We start from the raw sequence: 17,245 nt of genomic DNA on the forward strand, positions 1-17,245 counted from the left end.
TATCCTCCTTTGTGAGGGTCTGGGGAGTCTGGTGGGGTGGGGGGTGTTCCATCTATGTGGATAACTCTGACAACTGATTCTGACCATATCCTCTCTCATCTCTAGGCTCATGATCTCCATCTGCCCAGTGTTCATCTGCAATCTCTGGCTGTCACCTCAGTCTCAATTTGATTAAAACTAAATTCATTCTCAATCCCATATTCGGTTTCCTGCCAGGATATGTCTGTCTCTGTCTATTTAATTGTCCAGGCTTGAACCTTTGTAGATAATTTCGACACCCTCCCCCTCAGCCTTTTTCTATTGCTGCTGCTTTTGTAATGCTTTTGATGTTTTTTCTCCTGATCTTTATGCTTTGCATTACTTCAGTAGTCTACTAGTCAGTTTCTGAAATTATAGTCTCTATTGCTTGTGTATGTGATATGATGAAGAATCTATTATATCTGGCCTTTGTCTTTGGTTCCTGACAATGAGCTTCAAAAAATCTTGGAATTTCCTTATAGATGTATCTTTTGTTATTCATAACAAGAGTCTCTTTTGACCACACCTGAGTTTATCCTGATAAGGTGACTGTGGGTGGGCCCTTAGATAGTTCAGGAAAGGAGCTGTCCACATCAGAGAGACCTTGGTTTCTGGGGAGGGGACAGTGACTGGATAGCAAAGCCCAGTCATCTGGCTAGTGATTTAATCACTCATGCCTGGGTCATCAAGCCCCACATAAAAACCCTGGAATAGCAGTGAACGTACTGGTTTGCTAGGAGGATGACACCTGGATTTCTTCAGGAGAGAGCAGGGAAGCTTTGCATCCCGCTGCCCTCTTTCCTAGACCTTGCCCATGTTCTGTGCACCTCTTCCATTGGGCTGTTCCTGAGTTGTAGCCTTTGTAATGAAACTGTGATTGTTTAAGTATAGTGCTTTCAGTGATTTCTGTGAGAATTGTTGAAACTGAAGGGAAGTTTTGGGAATCTCTGAATTCGTAGCCAAGTTGGACATTAGTGTGGATAGCCTGGGGGGGACGTCTGAAGTGAGGGCAGTCTTGTTGGAAACCTTGCTCTTTAACTTGTGGGATCTGATAGTAACTCCAGGTAGTATCAGAATTGAATTGAATTGTAGGACACCTAGTTGGTGTCAGAGAATTGGTCTCAGAGTGCAGTGTGCTTACCCTTTGACAGGCATTGTGGCATGTGTGCTGTGTGCATTATTTCATGTAATGCCCACCATGGTTGGGTAAGACCTAGGATTTTAAAAATTTGTTTCTAGTTTTTGGTGTTTTTGTTGTTGTTGTTTTGTTTGTTTTTTGAAACGGAGTCTCACTATGTTGCCCCCACTTGTCTTGAACTCCTAGGCTCAAGCAGTCCTTCTGCCTCAGCCTCCTGAGTGGCTGAGACTACAGGTGTGTGCCACCAGGTGTGGCCCAGGTCTGGTTTTATCATCTTTGTTTTACTGGTAAGGAAAGGAAAGCCATAACTTTCCCAGTGTCACAGAGCAAGGAAGTGTTGGCAAAGTCAGTGCTTTCTGACTTTAAAGCCCTTTACTTAACCCTTTATGTTAGGCCAACTATCTTCCTTGCTGTACACATTATTACCCTCCTCTCATCTGGCTGCGGTGAACCACTTTTTCTAAATTGAACTTTTATCACATCATTTTTGAGCTCAGAACTCTACTCTCCATTACTGTAGGATAAAACCCATGATTTGCAGGCAGCCATTCAAGGCCCACTGGAGTACCATAGGCTCAAATTAATGCTGTCCCAGTCTTTATATACAACAAAAGGAAACAAATACCTATTGTGTTTCTTGGATGGGCCACTCAGTTTTTATCTCCAGCAAGTTGCACTGGAGATGAAACTGTGTCTTCTAGTTACTTGTAAAGTATAATTGGAAAGTTAGAGTATATGAAAAGAATGTCTGTGTAAAAATAACGCATGCTGACCAAGTCAGTAGTATAGGCGATAAGATGCTTCTGGAGTTCAAAAGAGGCACAGCTTCACTAAACAGGTGTATCTTGAGCTTACCATTGAAGAGATGGTAGGATTTTGAGAATTGTGACTGAGGGTAGTCCCCTTCTGCTCAGGAAGACCGTGAGTGAACTGGAAAGACAGTGCTGATGACAGTGAATACTTAAGTTTACCTGGGGGAAACTTCTGACACCAGGGTCTATTCCTTGTCCCCAGACAAGTTGAAAGTTGCAGCATAGTGTTTTAACTGACAGAGCTTGTGCTAATCTTTGTCTTTTGAAGCTAGAGTTGTTTAGAATGAACCAAAATCTATTTCAGGGCTAGCCTATGTGATGAGGTTGGATGATTATGTTAGTTAATACTAATTTTAAGAATTACCTTTTTTTCTGTTACCTGAGTTGATCAAAGGAAATTTTAAACTATAAAAGTTCAAAAATATTTTTGGTAGTGGAACATGAGAATAAACATATTCAAGGTAACCAGTCTGAATGAGGGATCATTCTTCAGCATAGATAAGATTTGGTAAATGGATAGTTTTAAAAAGTCTTCCTTGTACATGAACTCACATCATTATACCCAATCTCTTGGTATTTTTTAGGGTTAGAATCTCTCCTGACCATAGTGCTAGCTACTTGGGAGGCTGAGGCAGGAGGATTGCTTTAGTTGCTCAATAGTTCAACACCAGTTTGGGCAACATAGCAAGATCCTCTCTCTTAATAAAGAAAGTTAACTTGAATGCTATATACGTAATATTTATACATTTTGGAAAATAAAAAAATATATAAAGAACAGATCAGAATTACATTACTCAGAGATAGTTGATAACTGTTTATTTTATAGTGCTACTTTTATTTATGTTATTACCTATAAAATTTTGTAGCCTACTTTTCTCACTTTATATTATTAGGATTTTTCTATGTCATAAGATTTTTCGAAAACATGGTTTCTATTAATATATAAACATTATTGTACATAGAGATTTCTTTTTGTTTTCTCCTTTAATTAAAAACAGAGTCATTTATTATTTTGTAAGTTGCTTTCTTCATTTCACGTGTCATGTCTGCCTTTCTGAATGACTGCTTATGTTAATGTCTAGTCAGCCCTCTGTATCCACAGGTTTTACATTCGTAGATTCAACCAACCATGGATCAAAAATATTTGAAAAAGAATTGTCTCAACTGAACATGTACAGACTTTTTTCTTGTCATTGTTCTCTAAACAATATAACTATTTATATAGCAGTTACATTGTATTAGATATTATGAGTAATTTAGAGAAAAGTATGTTGGAGGATATGAGCAGGCTATATGCAAATATATCATTTTATATGAGGAACTTGTGCATTTGTTGATTTTGATGTCCTCAAGAGGCCCTGGAACAGATCCCCCATGGATGTTGAGACGATTGTGCTTCACTTTTTAAAAACTGGTTGCATAATATTCCAGTTATATGGCTATGCCATAATTTAACCATTTCTCTGTTGATGGACATTTATACTATTTCTAATTTTCACATACAAATAGTGCCTCCATGAGCATTTTTATCTTATATTTTCTTACTTTTATGAGTACTTTTGTAGGATAGAAGTTTAGAATGAAAATACTGGGTAAAAATGTACATGCATTTTATAATTTGCCAGCCATGCTGAATTTGTCTTTTAAAAGGGCTCTATCAGTTGATTCTCTTAGCAATTTATGTTTGAGGCCTTATTTTCCTATACCCTCGCTTTGCTGGATACTATCATTGTCAAATACGAAAAAGTAATTGGAAACATGGTATCGTGTTACATTAGTCTGATTTCTTTGCCTATTTTTAGTGTTCCTTTTTGTATGTGACTCTTGATTCTTGGCTCATTTTCCTATTGTAATTCTATAATGTTTTCATATTTTACATGTAACTCTTAATTCATCTGGAATTTATTTTGATTTTATGGAATGAAACTGCTTGATTCTGGAGGAGATTCAAGGGCTAGTGGGTCTTGAAATTGTGTGTCTGGAAAAATTTAGAGGATAAAAATAAATTTTGCTGCCTTTGGAAAGTAGTTTGTCTCAAATTTATTTAAAAACTTAATTTATTATTACCCAACTCTATAAAGTATGTTGGAGCAATAAGAAAATCTTACCAACAAAAAGACCCCTTCTTACCAATATAGAAGAGAAAGAACGCTTTGTTTTTATTTGCATGTCAGATACATGCAGATAGGTAGTTTGAGACTACAAAATTTGAGCAGAATTTAACTCAAACAGTAAAACAGACAAAACTTCTCTTGTATTCTTGGAACAAATGGATATACCCTGTGATAGTTTCCTGTGCACCTGATGAAATTCCCGAGTTAATTTCAGTGGTGTTTGTTTGCAACGTCTAGGGTCAGAAGGCCTATGACTTTGGCATTGTGAATCTGGAAACTAAAATAGGATCTAATTCCTGACAAAAAAGCTTGGCCTATTAGGGTTTTTTTGTTTTTGTTCTTTTTAAATTTTTATTTACTTTTTGTTTTGTTTTTTACATAGAGATGGGGTTTTGCCATGCTTCCCAGGCTGGTTTCGAACTCCTGAGCTCAAGCACTCAGCCCACTTTGGTCTCCCAAAGAGCTGGAATTACAGGCATGAGCCACCACACCTGGCCAGGCCTGTTAGGTTTTTAAAGAGACTGTCTGTGGTAGGCTGAAAATGGTTCTCTAAAATACTCAAGTCCTAATCCTGGAACCTGTGAAATGTTACCTTGTATGTTAGAAAATGGTTTTTGTAATTAAATTGAGGATGTTGATGTCTAGGGCACTTATCCTGGATTATCTGAGTGGTCCCTAAAAGCAATCCTGTGTATCTTTATCAAAGTGAGGCAGAGGGAGATTATATATACACAGAGGAAGTGGAGGCACTGTGACCAGGAGGCAGAGATTTGAGTGTTAGGGCCACAAGTCAAGGCATTCCCACAGCCATCAACAGCTGGAATAAGCAAGGAACAGACTCTCCCGTGGAGCCTTTGGAGGGAGTGTGACCTTGCTTTTGTTCTAATGATACTGCTTTCAGACTTTTTTGGCCTCTAGGAGTGGAAGAGAATAACTTTCTGTTTTAAGCCACCAAGTGATTTGTTACAGCAGCCATAGGAAACTACTGAACACCCTAAAGACAAAAGGGCTGTCTCCCTTTTATTAAACAAAGATTCATTATATGTACTATGTTAATTATTGTGAATGACTCTTAATTCTTATCTCCTCTTTGCTAATCACCGTTATTTACTGGTTTTCAGTGTTGAGTAACAGGCTAAACAGTCTACCAAAACGACGTTAAAATGAAAAGTTAACCTCAATAGTAAAGTTCATAGGGAAATATTTTGACTTTTTTTAAGCCTGGAAAATGAGTAATTTAGAATCATTTATATTATTTTGAGATTTGCTTTTGAATCGAGGACAATAGTCTGTTTATTTCTCTTATTAGTGAAGAAAGAACAACAGAAAGAATTTCAAGTCCATTACATTTTGTTAAAACTTTCCCCCTGCTGTACAAATTTTATTTTTTTCAACCAAGTGGTAGATTATATAACTAATGTTACAATTAATTTTTTTCTATTTTTTAATGACATACAACTTCTTATATTTTTGATAAAGTAACTCAAGAGTTGTCTAGATAAGTTGTATTTTTTTCAGTTTATTGACAAACTTATTTTTCTTGCCTGAATGATTAATTTCCTAATTCTGCTTTTACCTGTTTTTGCTGACAAACTTATTTTTCTTGCTTGATTACAAATGATTAATTTACTAATTCTGCTTTTACCTATTTGATAATTCTTTATTTTATTAGAATTTTTAGGACTTTGTAAATTTTTTCATAACGAACCAAGCTCATTTTAAAGTTCCGCTGTCTTTTTATGTTTCTTTTCCTTTTTTTTTTTTTTTTTTTTTTTTTGAGACAGAGTCTCACTGCCACCTAGGCTGGTCTCGAGCTCCTGGACTCGTGATCCTCCCACCTTGGCTTCCCAAAGTGCTGGGATTATAAGCGTAAGTCAATGTGCCTGACCCTTTCTGTGTGTTGTTATCTAATCAATCATTTTTACTGTCATCCATATTTCTATTTTTGTTTTTTAATCATACCTTTTATTTTAAAATTTTGACTGCTTGATTTTAAAATTTGGATTGCTTAGTTTATGTTCTGTTTATTTAAATATTATTTTAGAAAGTATTTCAGTACAGCTTTGTATGAATCCTGTAACTTATGATATGTAATGTCTTTATATTTTTTCTAAATATTCTCTTGCACTGGTTCTAAACTTTGGTGAATATCAGTCTCAGCTGGCAGGCTTATTAAAAATGCAGATATTCCAACTCTACTTAACACTCTGGGTGGAGGGCCTGAGCTGCTGCATTTTTAACAAGCTCCTCACCCCTTGGTAATCTGAATGCACATCAGCATTTGGGAACTACAAGTCTTGTATATTTTTAATTTTTTTCATTAATTCAGCAATTATATAGGAAGGCTTAAGAATTTCTAATCATTAGGGTTGTTTGTTTTGAATTATTAATTCTTAGTTTTATTGTGTCATAATCAGAAGCTTGCCCTGCAAAATTAATTGAAATTTCCATTATGGTCATTTGTAAATGGCCTCTACTGTGGATAGTTGGAAGAAAAAATAGCCATTTGATATATATCTGTTTTTTTTTTAAATTGAGGTGAAATTTACAAGAAATTAAGCATTTTAAAGTGGACAAATCAGTGGCATTTAGTACATTCATGTGTTGTGCCACCACCACTGCTATCTAGTTTCAAAACATTTTTATCACCCCAAAGGAAACTATGTACCATTAAGCAGTTGCTCCCTTCTCCCCAGCCTCTGGCAACCACCAGTCTGCTTTCAGTTTATATAGATTTGCCTATTCTGAATATTTCATATAAATAAAATTATGCAATATGTGACCTTTTGTGTCTTCTTCACTTAGCATAATGTTTTCAAGGTTTATTTAACTCTTTGAGAAACTGCTATTTTATATTCCCACCAGCAATATATAAGGATTGCAAATTTTCCATATCCTTACCAATGCTTGTTATTTTCCATTTTTAAAATTGTGCCCATGCTAGTGGGTATGTAGTGATATCTCACTGTGGTTTTGATTTGCATTTCCCTAATGATGTATGACGTTGAGTAGCTTTTCATATGCTTGCCAACCGTTTGTATGTTTTCTTTGGAGAAATGTTTATTCAAGTCCGTTGCTCATTTAAAAAAGTTACTTGTCTTTTTGTTGTTGAGTTGTAAGAGTTCTTTATATATACTGGATACCAGACCCTTGACTTGTGAATTTTTCTTCCATTCTGTGGGTTGTCTTTTAATTTTCTTGATGGTGGTCTTTCATGTGCAAAAGTTTTTAATCTGGATGCAGTCCAATTGATTTTTTTTTTTCTTTTGTTGCTCATGTTTCTGGTGTCACATGTTAGAATCCCTTGCCAAATCCAAGGTTGTGAAGATTTACCATTGTTTTCTTATAAGAATTTCATAGTTTTATCTTTTGTGTTTAGGTTGTTGATAGATTTTGAGTGAGTTTGAGGACACCTTCATTCTTTTACATGTGGCTAGCCAGTAGTATCATTTGTTACAGATACTATTCTCTCTCTATTGAATGGTCTTTGCACCCATCTTGAAAATCAGTTGGCCATAGATGTATAGTCAAAATTCTGGACTCTCAATTAATTGGTCTACAGGTCTTGGCCTCAGTCTCCCAAGTAGCTGGGACTACAGGCCCGCCACCACACCCGCCTGGGACTACAGGCATGTGCCACTGTGCCCAGCTAATTTTTTGTATTTTTAGTAGAGAGCCAGAATGGTCTCAATCTCCTGACCTCGTGATCTACCTGCCTTGGCCTCCCAAAGTGCTGGGATTACATGTGTGAGCCACCACACCCGGCCCTAATCTTTGTATTTTTTAATAGAGACGGGGTTTCGCTATGTTGGCCAAGCTAGTCTCAAACTTCTGACCTCAAGTGATCCACCCACCTCAGCCTCCCGAAGTGCTGGGATTACAGGCATGAGCCACCATGCCCAGCAAGAATCTGCATCTGATTGGTTGGGTCGGGAATGAAATCACACGAGTGTCAAAATGGTCTTGTGTGCCGAGTCAGTTTCTGGGTGGGGGTTACAGGGCCAGTGGAGCCAATTTCATGTTATGAGTAACCCAGGTGGCGTCAGTTGGTCCACCAGAATACTAGGTCTGAAAAATACCTCAAGAATCAGCCTTGGGTTTTACAATAATGAGGTAATCTATTGGGGTAATCGGGGAAGTTACAAGTCTTATGACCACTGGCTAGTGACTCTTGTCTAGTAAATAATTACAAAAAAGACAACCAAAATAGTGTCTTGTTATTATTTAACTATGCCTAAGTCTTAGCAGAATTCAGGCCCCTACCATAATTTGGACCTTGTGTCCTTTTGTTAGTTTTTACAAAGATGGTTTTGGTCTCTAAACAAGGAGGGGATTAGTTTTGGGAAAGGACTATTATTATACTTGCTTTAAGGTTAAAATATAAACTAAATTCCTCCCATAGTTAGCTTGGCCTATGTGCAGGAATGAGCAAAGACAGTTAGCTAATGAGGTTAGAAGCAAGATGGAGTCAGCTGTGTTAGTGTTTTCTCACTGTTATAATTTTGCAAAGGTAGTTTCAGTACCACACTGTTTCGATTACTGTAGCCTGGTAGTAAGTTTTGAAATTGGGAAGCATGAGTCCTCCAACTTTGTTCTTTTTCAGTATTGTTTTGGCTACTTGGAACCACTTGCAATTCCATTCATATTTGATGATTGGCTTTTCCATTTCTGCAAAAGTTATTGGAATTTTGATAGAGATTGAATTGCAGCTGTAGATTGCTTTGAGTAGTATTGCCATAACAGTATTGTCTTTTATTTATTTATTCTTATTTTTTTTTTGAGACAGAGTTTTGCTCTGTCGCCCAGGCTGGAGTGCAGTGGTGCGATCTTGGCTCACTGCAACCTCCACCTCCCGGGTTCAAGCAGTTCTCTGTCTCAGCCTCCTGAGTAGCTGGAATTACAGGCACCCACCACCACGCCCGGCTACTTTTTTGTATTTTTAGTAGAGACGGGGTTTCACCATCTTGGCCAGGCTGATCTTGAACTCCTGACCTCGTGATCCACCCACCTTGGCCTCCCAAAGTGCTGGGATTACAGGCGTGAGCCACCATGCCCGGCCTATTTATTTATTTTTTAAGACAGAGTCTCACTGTGTTGCCCAGGCTGGAGTGCAGTGGTGTGATCTCAGCTCACTGCAACCTCTGCCTCCTAGGTTCAAGTGATTCTTCTGCCTCAGCCTCCTGAGTAGCTGGAACTACAGGTGTGTGCCACCATGCCTGACTAGTTTTTGTTTTTTTAGTAGAGAGACAGGGTTTCACCATGTTGCCCAGGCTGGTATTGAACTCCTGACCTTAAGTGATCCACCCACCTCAGCGTCCCAAAGTGCTGGGATTACAGGCATGAGCTACCGTGCCTGGCCAGCACTGTCTTTTAATCCCTAAACCTGGTGTATCCTTCCATAGATTAGATTTTCCTTAATTTGTTAATGTTTTGTGGTTTTCAAAGTGTCTTTTACCTCCTTGGTTAAATTTATTCCTAGGTTTATTCCTTTGATGTTATTGTAAATGAAATTATTAATTTTCCTTTTGATTTGTTTATTGCTGGTGTAGAGAAACAGTTGATTTTTGTGTGTTGATCTTGTACCCTTCAACTTTGCTGAATTTGTTTATTAGCTCCAGTAGTATTTTTGTGGGTTCCTGGGGATTTTCTTTTTTTTCTTTTTTTTTTTTTTTTGAGACGGAGTCTCGCTCTGCTACCCAGGCTGGAGTGCAGTGGCCAGATCTCGGCTCACTGCAAGCTCTGCCTCCCGGGTTCATGCCATTCTCCTGCCTCAGCCTCCCGAGTAGCTGGGACTACAGGCGCCCGCCACCTCGCCCGGCTAGTTTTTTGTATTTTTTTAGTAGAGACGGGGTTTCACTGTGTCAGCCAGGATGGTCTCGATCTCCTGACCTCGTGATCCACCCGTCTCGGCCTCCCAAAGTGCTGGGATTACAGGCTTGAGCCACCGCGCCCGGCAGGTTCCTGGGGATTTTCTATACATAGGATCATGTCATGTGCAAATTCTTCCTTCTGATTTGGATGAATTTTGTTTCTTTTTCTTGCCTAATTGTTCTCACTAGAAATTCTAGTTCAGTGTTGAATGACAATGGTGAAAGCAATCATCCTTGTCTTATTCCTGATTTTAGAGGGAAAGCTTATAGTCACTTTACCCCTGAGTATGAAGTATGAACATCATTGTCATGAACCATTGCTGTGGGTTTTTCATAGTGCCCTTTTCTTTCTTTTAAATATTTAACATTCTTCTGAGTGGAGTTAACTAGAAAACTTTAAAGAAGCTAATTTAAAGTTTTTACTAGTTTATGGGACATAGTCTCCAAATTGAGAACAGAAGAAACATCCACATAGTTACAATTTTTGTCCTTAGGGCTTACATGGGCAAGAATATACAGAAAGCATTTATGGAAAAGGAGTTAAAAGGAGACAAGACTTTCAGAACTCACTGAATAGAAGGTGCCACTTGTTTATTTGGCTTTACTCTCTAAACTGTTGGAGTTGACAATTAATCCCCTTCTAAGGCTTTACTTTTTGTCACTGGCTTGTAAAACTGGAAAATTTGCCCAGATTAAGCCTTTTGATGTTTTATTTTGTGTTAATTTCTTCCTTGATTTGAGATAAATGTTTATAAACATCAACTGGTTTTTGTTTCTGAGGCCTACACTGGAGGAAAGGACCGTAATTACTAATGTTGCATCAGAAGTTGCTCAGACAAATGGAAACTTTTTCTTTTCTTATAAAAGTGGAAGTGCCCCTAGTATTAGAATGTACATTATTCTTGCATTTGGTAAAGTGTTCTATTGTCTTTTTTGTAGGCATTTTAATGACATTCAGATAGGTTTTATGCAAAATATTTATGGTAGGCCGGATCTTAAAAATATTTTTTGCAGGGAGTCAGGAGGTGATTACCTTTCCAAGTAATTTCAGGAATTTTCAGTTTTCCTAAATATTTATAGGAAGAAACCCAGGTTCTATTAGAATATTTTGTCTCCACAAGTCTTGCCAATCCCTCCTACCTGCCCCCCACCATACCTTGTAATGGAACATTTTGTGCCATGCATTAGATGAAACTTTTAAGTCACAGTGATGAGGAAGAAAAAAGATTGGCTGTGGATAGTGTGTTGCAACTATTTTTGCATTAAATCATAATTGCGCCTTTCTATCTTCTCTGGAGTTGAAAATAAAAATAAATGATTTGTTGAATATAGTTGATATTTGTGTACCATGTATCCATGGCCTCACTAGTCAGGGGAGAGCAGATTTCCATCTTGGAAAATAGTTTGTCTGGAGTGAATGTTTCTGATTAATTCATTATGTGTATATGACAATTATATGTGTATGATAGTTACATATGTTAGACAATTATATGTGTCTAACTATATTACATATGTAACTACCATATGACAGTTACATATGCTATACATGAAGACATATATATGTGTGTGTATACATATATAAAAAGTTCAGAACAAGGTTGTATGCTTCTTATAGTAAAAGGAATCTGAATCTGTTATGTTCTTTTAAGTTAGTGTCGTTGGGATAAAGAGAGCAGTTAGACGGAAGAGAACCTGGTAGGCTTAAAAGCCACCTGATTCTCCTGATTTGGGTCACCCGTATCTGGAACATCCTCTTTAATTTGGTTATCAACATGTTTTTTCATCCCTTTATTTCTTCTCTAATTCCTTATAATCTTGATAATTTATGAACCTAAACAAAGAGTTTTTGTGTTGATTTCTTCAGTGACATAAAAATTAACCTACTTCTGTGGATGGATAAATGAACATGGATGCGTTCTATGGAGCAGAGTCTACCAAAATTATTTTTTTTAATCATCTGAAGCACTTTGTGCTGTTGGATTGACCATTTTCCTCAGTTGTTTTAACTGTTTACAGGGAATGAAGATGAGTGGGCAACAGGTTGTGGTTGCTAGAGTTCATGACTTCACCATTATCTGCAGTCTGAATATTGGCTTTGAAGGTTCTGAAACCTGGTTTCCTAGTTTTATGCGGTGCTCATGACTTAATTTATACCAGTGAAATTTATAAGGGATTGATTTTCAAAACCCAAAGGCTTGTTTGTTAATTTACATGGGCAGTGGACCTTTCCAGTCTAATTTGCTGTTTGGATTGTTTTTGTGTTGGTATCTGAGTATCAAACAACATCTTACCAATAATAAGAAAGCTGTGTAGTGTGTTAATGACTTTGCAGCTATGAAAATACATGTGTAAAAGAAAAACTCATAATCAGGGAAGAAGGCAAATGTTATACCTGGTTCAATAGAAAAGTAATATAACCCACAAATTTATATGGAGTAAAGAAATGTTGAAATGGACCCAAATGGAGACAAAACTGGTTTGTTGGGGAGGGAGAGCTGGGGAGAGGCCCAGGAGGTCAACTGAACCTCCTGCCTGACAGGATAGAATTTACATGTCCCTCAGTTAACCTATAGCCTACAGAGTTGTAAAATAGCTCCCATCAAACAGAATCTGATAAAGTGTAGAGCTGTGCTATAAATCATGCCTAGTTTTCCATCATGTTTTTCTCTACATATTACTGTGAATTGTCGTGAGTGGGGATTAAAATATTTTTTTTTTAATTTGAGAGACAGGGACTTGCTATGTTGACCAAGCTGGACTTGAACTCCTGGCCCCAAGTGATCCTCCTGCCCCAGCCTTCTGAGTAACTGGGAATACAAGCATGTGCCACAGATATTTGAGTACAGTTCTGGATCCTCTTTGAGCATGATGAGGTTTTAAAATTGTACCATTACCTGGTTAATGAATGAACAGTTTTAATGATTTGGTTTTAAATAATTTAACTTTTTTTTTAATAGGACCTCACTCTGTCACCCAGGCTGGAGTGCAGTGGCACAATCTCGGCTCATGGTAGCCTTGACCTCCTGGGTTCACGTGATCCTCCTGGCACAGCCTCCTGTATAGTTGGGACCACAGGTGTGCGCCACCAAACATGGCTAATTTTATAAAAATTTTTTGTAGAGATGAGGTCTTATTTTGTTGCCCAGGCTGGTCTGGAACTCCTAGACTCAAGCAGTCCTCCCACCTTGGCCTCTGAAAGTGCTGGGATTACAGGCATGAGCCACCACACCTGGCCTTAAATTTGTTAGTTATACACAAATCCAGGTTCAGATTTACCTTGCTAGCCTTTTTTTGTGTGTGTGTGAGACACAGGATCTCACTGTTGCCCAAGCTGGAGTGTAGTGTAGTGGCACAATTATAGCTCGTTGTAGCCTTGAACTCCTGGGCTCAAGCGATTCTCCTGCCTCAGCCTTCCAAGCAGCTGGGATTACAGGCATGTGCCACCAGCACTGGCTAATAAAAAGTTTTTTGTAAAGGTAGGGTCTCACTGTGTTGCCCAGGCTGGTCTAGAACTCCTGGGCTCAAGTGATACTTCTGTTTCAGACTCCATAGTTCTGGGATTACAAAATTGAGTCATGGTCCCTTACTAGTCTTATAGAAACTTATAATTTTCTTTTTGGCACTGGGTCTTTTTTTGGATAGCTGGTGGTGACTTGGAGGCTGGCTGCAAGGGGCAGTATTAAATGTAATCTGGTACTGTATGGTTTTTTTTTTTTGGTAAACAAGTAACCATTGAAATTGTATACAATTATTGGGAGGCTATATAATGGGGTTGGAAAGAGTCCCAGCCCTGTGTTAATCTGTATTACTGACCTATACAACAGCATTTGCAGTTACTGTGATTTTCGACCTAATTTGTCAGAATCTTCATTTTAATTCATTCTGAACATTTTAATGCATGTTTAAATAGAATAAGTTTTAAATTGGCATGCCTGTTTTATACAACTCAGCCCAGTATTTTTCTTTTAGCCAGAATAAATGTTGAATGATTCCTTCCTTTTAGTGATGATTTCTGATATAGTTTCTCCTAATATGTGATGCCCTCTAGTGAATTCAGCCTTGCAGAAATATTTTGAGAAGCAGTAGTCAGTGTAATGAAATCTCAAGGAACATTCTAATAATTAGAACTATTCCTTTATGCTTTGTTGAGATGCAAGTTTCTGTTGCTGTAAGTGTTCAAGCAAAGATGTGATAATCCCCTATGAGTCTTATTGTTGAATGGAGTGAAACTTCTCCAGATGACTTCTAAAGTCTTCTTCAGCTTCGTGGTTCTAGCTTCCATATAAACCAGTAGTCCTCAGCCAATAAATATTGAACATTCACTGGGCCTTAAGCACTGTCCTGGAGGGTTGTGAGGGTTCCAAAGGTAGTATAGGTCATAGATGTGATTTCAAATAACTAATCAAGAGGATAAAATAATAGTAGCTAACCTTTATTGAACATTTACTCTGTTCCTAGAGCTGCTGAAGACAGTTACTTTGTCATTTAATCCTCACAATAGTCTTTAAGTAGCTACCACTTTTAGTCCAATTTATTTTTGTAGATATTGGGGCCACTGAGGTTAAATAATTTGCCCAAGCTCACACAGTAAGTGGTGGAACCAGGACTAGTTTATGTAAAATAATAGTGGATAGGAGGTGAATGGCAGGCCAGCGATCAAAGTTTCATCTGTCTTTACAGCCACTCCACATCACTTGCATTATCGCCTGAATTCCACCTCCGCTCAGATTCGTCACCACTGCATTCGATTCTTACACGAATGCAGACCCTGTAACTGTGCATGCAGGGGATCTAGGTTGCATGCTCCTTAGGAGAATATAATGCCTGATGATCTGTCACTGTCTCATATCCTCCACTCCTCCAGATAGGACCATCTAGTTGCAGGAAAACAAGCTCAGGACGCCCGTCGATTCTACCATTATGGTGAGTTGTATAATTATTTCATTATGTATTACAGTGTAGTAATAACAATAGAAATAAAGTACACAATAAATGCACCGTGCTTGAATCATCCTGAAACCACCCCTGCCCCTGCCCCTGCTCTCCATGGAAAAATTGTCTTCTGTGAAACCAGTCCCTGGTGCCAAAAAGCCTGGGGACTGCTGGTTTACAGGCTGTCAGCTCTCTGAGGGTGTATTTAGTTGTCTGTATTAAGCTAGCTCAAATTACTTTTGGATACCTCTTTACATTGTTACACTTAAGTGTATGATTCTCATATTAACTTCAGTCACAGAAGTGATAGTTAATAATTTGTACATAAGTTTGGCAGTTCATTTTAATTTTTGGCCCGTAAGGTATTTTACTTACTGTAAAGACTTACTTGATAAAATGACACAGTCTTATCTTCTTTTTCCTTTAAAACATCCATTCTTTGAGGTTTAGTGAATCAACTCCTCATTCCTATGCCTAAGAATCCTTTGAGGGCATTTATGACTTGTAGGTGTCTTTTGATTTTCAGAGACATTTACCGTGCTCTTTATTGGATTTTAAGGCTAGGGTAGCTGTTGTTCTTTTAGTTTTTATCACCTAGACTGAATAGAAATCAATTTCTCCATTTGCAGGTAAATTAATTTCATCAAATTAGAGCTAGCCTTTTGATGCCTTGCATTGTACCTGTTTGTGGTGTATTCAGGTCAGTGCTTGTTGTATGGAGAAAATATAGAATACATCTTCAGTCTAATTACTGGAAAGATAATGTGAGCCTTAAAGAAGAAAGGAATATTATATTGTGGTATATAAGGTAGATTGTTCTCATTTCTGGAAACTTTTTTGGTGTCCATTTATGAAATGGTTTATTTGCTCCAAAGTATCTGTATATAGCCTCTAATGGGTACACAACTAAGTCACAGATTGTGACCCCAATGGCCTGAACATCCCTTAGTCTTCATCTCTCCCTGATTTCACTTCTGCGCATACCTAAAGACTTGATGTTATCAACATATCACTTTATCTTTCCATTTAGGCTATCACTGAGTAATGAGAAGGAATGTGAGAAGAAATTAAATTGGAGACTTTCCTAGTGAAAGGAGAGACACTCAGAGGTGCCCAGCCTAGGATTTTAAGAAGTCTAGAAAGATTGAGCAGGGCTCTCGAGAAGAATATTTTAATGCAAGTAGGAGGTTAGGAAAATCCTGCCTGACTCCATGCCCGTTTTGGTAAAAACAGACCAACTTTTTAAGACTTCTTGAAATTTTACTATTTTCCTTCTATTTTTCTAATTTCTCTCTCTCCCCCCAGAAAGTTTCTGTAGCAGTGAAAAATCTCAAAGGGTTATTATTTAAGGGATAGGAATTAAGGAATTCTGTGGTCTGAATTCTGTGGCCCAGGATTTGGGAACATAAAGTCAAAAGTGTTAGTGAGGGGTTAAAAAAAAAAAAAAAGGCATAAGCCAGTTACAGAAGCATTTGTAACTGGGCCTCGCACACTTTAGGAGTTAAAACAAGAGATTGGGGTGTTAGGAGATAGTTTTATAAATCATTATTTGAAGTTAAGCATTTATTCATAGTGGTTAAAGACTGTGTTGTTATTAGTGCTATTTTCAGGTACATTTTTGTGAAGTTGGCTTTTGTAGGCTGACCTGAAAACCTAATCACTTTGTATAATGTAATTTTTTGGGAAAATGCATCTGAATTCCAAACAGCTGATTTAAATGCAGAGTTTTAGAATGCTACCTGCTCATAAGTTGGGACTGTTGTCTCTGTTCATATTTTGATAGAATTCCCAATTTGGTTCATTTCTAATCTGGGAAACAAAATTTTATTTGACTGTAGAGGAGGTAAATCTCTATAGAATAGTTACATGTATAAAAATAAGTTACTTCTTAGCTGAGTGTGGTGGTGTGTGCCTATAGTCCTAGTACTTGGGAGGCTGAGACGGGAGGATCACTTGAGCCCAGGAGTTTGAGGCTGCGGTGAGCCATGATTGTGCCACTGCACTCCAGCCTGAATGACAGAATGACAGCCTGTCAGTAAATAGATAGATAGGTAAGTAGGTAGCTAGATAGATTTGAAAAACCAGACATAGACACACATACACAAATAAAGTAACTTTCATAACCAGAAACTACAGTAATCTTTGGCATAGTATTTGTAACCTAAGACTTGGTTTTATATTGTGCAATAATTTAAAAAATCTTTAGGTTAAGATTCAGATGGACTTGCAGACTTGTGTTACATTGTAAAAGGGGAATCAAGCCTCCTGGGATATACTTGGTTGCCCAATTGCTGTGTTTCTTTAAGTATTTTTTCCCTTTTAGGGCCTTTGTTTCTTCATCTACAAAATAAGAATGTTTGT

At 37.7% G+C, this 17,245-nt stretch overlaps 1 protein-coding gene across 13 annotated transcripts in view; it reads left to right on the forward strand.

Moving 5' to 3' along the window:
• The window catches only part of LCLAT1 (lysocardiolipin acyltransferase 1), a 226,405-nt gene that overhangs the window by 25,072 nt on the left and 184,088 nt on the right, over positions 1-17,245 (forward strand). For 3 of the 13 annotated variants that reach the window (XM_031655039.1, XM_021924711.2, XM_021924710.2), the window contains one exon: positions 14,633-14,875. The exons of the other annotated variants lie outside the window; for them this stretch is intronic. The gene's annotated coding sequence lies outside the window, so the exon portion shown is untranslated. Of the gene's footprint in view, positions 1-14,632; positions 14,876-17,245 lie in introns of those variants that run through there. 13 annotated transcript variants of the gene reach the window in all.

Source organism: Papio anubis, chromosome 14 (genome assembly GCF_008728515.1).
Source record: "Papio anubis isolate 15944 chromosome 14, Panubis1.0, whole genome shotgun sequence".
In the NCBI taxonomy this organism is placed as follows: domain Eukaryota; kingdom Metazoa; phylum Chordata; class Mammalia; order Primates; family Cercopithecidae; genus Papio; species Papio anubis.